Raw genomic sequence first — 6002 nt, forward strand, 5'->3', positions numbered from 1 at the left:
CATTAGTGGAGCTTCTTCATATTCGTTGTGACATGGCGGCCGTGGGGGCGCCCGTCATAAGAAAAACCCTCGGTTCGTGAGCGAAATTTGCGGGGGGGGGGAAGCCGAATTGCCCCCCCCCCAAAGTAATTAGCCCTAAGAATTAAGAGCGTGCAGGTGCGACGGTCGCGCGTCCCCAAGATTTGTGCCCATGGACCTCCCGAGCCGGCTACCCAGACAGGAGGACCAGGGAGGATGCCGAGGACGTCGCTCACCGCCCGGCGCGGCCAGCTCAGGTGAATGCGCTCTTTTCTCGTCTCGTCGCAGAAAGTTTATCGTAATTCCGCAATGATTACCGCTGCCGTGTATTATTCCACAGGCTAACCCGACAACACGGACGAGGTAATATACCGTCGAGCACGTTCTCGACGCATAGGTCGCTAGCCAAAAACAACGGCTAGACAGACAAAGAGCCACGCTCGCGAGACGCCGTGAGCGAGAGAGAGAGAGAGAGAGAGAGAGAGAGAGAGAGAGAGAGAGAGACCGAGAGAGAGCGAGCGAGACAGGGCATCCGTTCCGCAGATTGTCAACAGAATTCGCGGAAGGATTCCCGGACGAAAAAGAAAAGAAGGAATAACAGAAAAAAAACGAGAGACGGGAAGATCCGTTTTTCTCTCTCGATGAGGAATTGAGTTTTTCGCCTCGAAGAAAGGAGACAGATTCGCTTTTGGCCTCGAACGAGGAAGAATTCGAATTACCGCTCGCAAACGAGAAAGATTTGTGTACCGCTCGCAACAGGAAAAGATTTGTGTACCGCTCGCAAAAGAGAGAGATTTGTGCGTCGCTCGCCAGAAAAGGATCTGTGTGCCGCGCGCAAGAGAGAAAGGAGGCTGGGTGTTCCGCGTGCAAGAGAGAAAGGAGGCTGGGTGTTCCGCGTGCGAAGGAGAAAGGAGATTGGGGAGTTTCGACCGTTACCGGAAAGTGGAGGAGGGCCGTGCATTCTCGAAGGCCAAGATCCCGGAGAGGACCTAGCTGCCGCTGGCCGTGTGACCGGACCGACCGACCCGTCAACCATCGAGGACCACGCCGCCGGGAGGTTCCCGTCACTGTAAGACCGTCCACCTGCCATTTGTTTTTCCGGTGTACCGTCCAGTGTCGCGTCCCGTGAAAACGCATTGTAAATGAAGAGCGGTGTCGACCTCGCGTAGGAGCGACCGGAAACGAACTCACGTGTGCCGTATCGCGAGGAGCCGGAGGTTACCGTCTTCCGGTATTAACGAATAAATTTAAGTCTCGCCAAATAGGCCGTTTTGGTTATTTCCTTCTTAGTGTGTTCCGCCTCCCGATTTCCGACGAACCCTTCCCGTCTGCCGACTCGAATCAACCCCGAGCTACCGGACCCGGCGGATTCGCGCGCCGCGGGTAAACTTCGCGTTGGTGAGTGGTGCAGCCCGCTGCACCTGGCGCCCAACATCCGGTTGGTGCAAGACCGCGGCGCACGGACCGACGGCGGTTTGTCGGCGCTGCGAAAGAAGCGTCGCATCGTTCATATTTTCTATTTCTTCTTCTTCTTCTAAAGTATCGTTAAACATCAAAGAAAGATTATGTAGAACAGCACATGCCACGACAATGGTTGTGGACGTTAATAATTTAGTTTGAAGACCTCGTGCTAAGCATGGAAATCGACGTTCCAAATTCCGAAAGTTCTCTCAATGATTCCTCTTGTCCTTGCATGAATCATGTTGTAACTACAATAAAAAATATATTTTATTATATTTTTATGATGCTACATGAGTCGGATGGTATCTCAATAAAGTATATGTTATTTATATAAATATATTGCAATATTTTACTTAATTTAATATTATTTTCACAAGCACAACAGATAACACGAGATCTTCAAAGAATATTTTTAGGATGTAGGATATCTATAGAACCTCAGGATATATTTCTAACATTATTGGATAATTAGTGCTCTCTGCATCACATGATTGTTTATTGTAATTGTAATTTATTTATCTAACTTTATTTCTTCATCAATCATGGGATTGACAAAAGGTGTAAGTAAAAACGGCAAAGCCGGATAACCAGCATCTCCAACAAGCATTCCATCAAGTTCTTGTTGCCTATATCGTATATATATACGCGAATTTTGAAAAATGCGGCTATCATGTTCGCTTCCTGGCCATTCTGGGATTATGTCTAAAAATTCTGTACGTGGTCCAACAACTGCCTAAAAAGAGAAATGTGAAATAAATTTTAATGATTGAAATATATTATTTACATAAAAGTATACATATAAAAGCGCGTAAATATTAATAAATATTATTTACACAACTAACAGACGCAAGTAATATTTACACAACTTTTTTAAATTTTCTAAACAAAATTACATACTTGTACATTCAAGGAAAAGTAGCCCTTTCGATTCCTACAAATCTCGTCAATAGCTTGAAATTTAGTATGTACCAATCGAATATGTGTACAATGGCTCCATCAACACAAGGAAGACCTATAGCTTCAGGACCATATCCACGAACTTTGAATAAACATTTATTTTCTGAGCGTGCTTCATCTGATACTGGCATTTTTATGTATCGAATTATACAGCTAGCTATCAAAATTGATACTCGATGAACAATTCTTGAGATCGTAGATTGGGATACTTTTGATATATCACCTACAATAAGCTACGAAGATAAAAAAATTTTATTTTTCTACCATTTATTTTTACCATATTTAAAAACAATATTTTTTCCGTTTTTTATTATTAATTTAACTATTAATTAAAATATAATTTTATTACTAACCTGAAAACTTGCTATCGAATAAAATCGTAAACAGATTAATAATTGTAATATTGGGGATATCGGTAAAACCCGATTATTTGGTTTTCTAAGTCCTTCTTCTATTAGTGGTAATATTCCAAATAAAACAGATTGTTTCGAAAAGCGAAACCGTTTCTTAAACTCTTTTCCATTATAAAATTCTAAGGGATTTTGGCCATCTCGAATATATTTTTTTACATTATTTCTTAAATAACATATTTTTTAAATAACACGCACTTGAATTTCTTCTTCTTCTTCATCTTCACTTGAAAAATAAATGTCTTCAATATCAATATTTCTAAGATTTTCCAAATTCATTGTAACTGTAAATAATATCAAGTATAAATAAAAATTAGCCGATAAAAACCCGAAACCGATGTACGGGCAAATACTTATTCATGTATTTATTATTTATTAGGATAAATTTATTACGATAAAAATATAAAAATGTTCTTGGCCAATTGCTGGTCAAAATATATCTATTAACATGACACGAATTAAAGAAACATTAAGGAAATCCTAGATACTTCTTTTTAAACACACCCAAGGAGTGAGCCACGCACCGACATACAAGAAACAGATTTAATATTGATTTAATATTGTATGTAATTTTATAGGCGAATAAGAGGTTATCCTAGGAGCAGATCCTATATCTTAAGTCCACCTCTGACCCGACTTGACAAAGATCGTCTTATTTACTAATATATACGTCATATAAGAGGTTCTTAAACGATTATGAAATAATAAGCAATAGGAATATCTTAAGTCTGTGCTTATGTCATATAAACAACGTTTATGAAACATAATAAGGTGTTCTACAATAAGATCGTCTTGATCAAGTCACAACTTGAGAATTTGCCCAAGTATTTGCTTATTTGTCGACTATGAAACTAGAGCGCGTCTTAAGTCTGAACATAAGACGTCCTTATAATAAGTCTCGACTATGAATACGGCCCATAGACTCGCTGTCTGTCTTTGTCTATCTTATACCGTAGCACGGAACAGAACCTACTCGCATTTACCATGCAGTGAATACGCAGCAGAAGGTTCTCATTCCTACCGCTTACATTGAGGCTCTACTGTCAATGCGAAGTTCTAGTCAAAGTGACCAATAGTGTGATTCTATAATTCGTTATTGGAGTTAACGACACTCCCATTATCGTTGCGCAGCTTTTATATACCGTAGAAAAGCTGCGCAACGATAACGAAACTATCGTTAACTCTAATAACAAGTTAAAGAATCGCATCACAGGAGCCTTAAGCAGAAACAGAATCGATAGGCCACATCCAGGTAATGCACCATCTAAAAGACATCTTTTATTATTAGGTGTACAAATGAATAATCAAAATTATTTTAAGCAGTTATGAAATCAATTTTAAATTGAATAGATTTTCCCGCTCTTTTGTGATTATGCAATGTTGACATATAGCTATTAAAAAGAACATATAGTTTGGCGAAAGGTCCAACATAACCTTCAAAAGTATTCAGTTCAGTACAGTCGAAAATGGCAACAAATAAGGTGCATATCCGACACTGCATTCTTTACAAATTCCAACAAAAAAAAAATGCTGCAAGAGTGTGCGAATCGATTTGTTCCTTTCTCGGCGAAGGTGTTGTATCGTACGATGTGTGCGCTTTTTGGTTTAAGCGGTTTAAAAGTGGTAATTTCAGTGTAATCGACAAACAACGCCCTGGAGGCCCTCGAAGTGCGACAATAATAATTTGGAACATCTGCTCGCTGAGAATCCGGCACAAACACAAAAGAGCCTGCAGAACAGTTGGGAGTAACGTAGTAAACGATTTCCAAACACCTACATGAGATGGAAAAGATCTAGAAAGAAGGAAAATGGGTTCCGCATGAACTCGCTGAAACCAACAAAAATCAACGAGTGGCAGCGTGTCTTTCTCTTCTCAATAAACAGCGTCGAAAGTCTTTCTTGTAAAAAATCGTTACGGGCGATGAGAAATGGATACTCTATGACAATCCGAAACGCAGAAAGTCATGGGTAAATCCCGGCGAATCATCAAAATCGGTCGCCAAACCCAATCGCTTCGGAAAGAAGGTTCTTCTCTGCATTTGGTGGAATATCAGGGGCGTGCTTTATTATGAGCTTTACTATGAGTTGTTGGAACCGGGTGAAACAGTTACTGCAGACTGCTACCAACGTCAATTAATCTGCTTGAGTCAAGAATTGAAACGAAAACGCCCGTATACTGGCAAAGGAGAACGTCCAGTGAAATTGTTGCATGACAATGCCAAGCCACACATTGCTTCCAATACAAAAGACACCATAATGAGTCTTGGCTGGGACGTCTTGCAGCACCCGGCGTATTCATCAGACATTGCTCCATCCGATTATCACTTGTTCCGGTCGATGCAACACGCCTTGTCCGATATACACTTCCAATCAGTGGGTGAGATCCGAAAATGGCTTGACGACTTTATCGTGTCCAAAGACGTAACATTTTTCCGAGATGGAATTCATCAGCTGCCTGAAAGATGGCTTAAAGTTATAGAAAGCACCGGCGAATACTTTGATTGAACAATTTAATTTACTTTCTTTTAAAATAAACTTTAAATGTAGCTGAAAAAATTGGATTATTCATTTGTACACCTAATATTATACAGGGTATCTCATTTTAATGTACCACCCCAAATAACTCTTCAGTATAGAAGTTTCGAGGAAAAATATCCGAATAAAAGGGAAAAATGTAGGGATTTAAATGAGCTACCGTATGATGACCTCGACTTTGACCTTGACCTCTATTTTCAAGGTCATTTGGAAGTCAATTTGCGTCTTTTTAATGGGAACCCTTATTTTTTATTACAATGTTTTTTTCTACTAGTCAATTTGAACAACTTTTGTCTAAAACATTTTTTTATTTGTCTAATATGTTTTTTAGATATCTGAGGAAAATTTGATAACTTTCAATATTTAACTTATGATATCTCGCTAATTATTTGTCGGACGAAAAAATCGTAGTAGACTTTCTTGCTTTATATAGTCTCAAGAATATATTGTTACAATAGCGCCCTGATTTTTGTTAATTTGATGATTTTGAAATTTCCAAGTCAGTAAGTTAACAAAAGTCAGGGCGCTATTGTAACAATATATTCTTGAGACTAAATAAAACAAGAAAGTCTAGTACCACTTTTTCTTCCGACAAATAGTTAGCGAGATATCGTAAGTTAA

At 39.5% G+C, this 6002-nt stretch overlaps 1 long non-coding RNA gene across 1 annotated transcript; it reads right to left on the minus strand.

Moving 5' to 3' along the window:
* Window positions 1-1916: 1916 nt before the first annotated feature.
* LOC105181746 (uncharacterized) lies at window positions 1917-3484 on the minus strand. The gene is made up of 4 exons (XR_849649.3): window positions 3351-3484; window positions 2790-3130; window positions 2377-2669; window positions 1917-2212 (listed from the first exon to the last, which is right to left on the minus strand). It is a non-coding gene; the product is annotated as an uncharacterized LOC105181746 (long non-coding RNA).
* Between the last annotated feature and the right edge of the window lie 2518 nt (window positions 3485-6002).

Source organism: Harpegnathos saltator, unplaced genomic scaffold (assembly GCF_003227715.2).
Source record: "Harpegnathos saltator strain DR-91 unplaced genomic scaffold, Hsal_v8.6 scaffold628, whole genome shotgun sequence".
NCBI classification, from domain to species: Eukaryota; Metazoa; Arthropoda; class Insecta; order Hymenoptera; family Formicidae; genus Harpegnathos; species Harpegnathos saltator.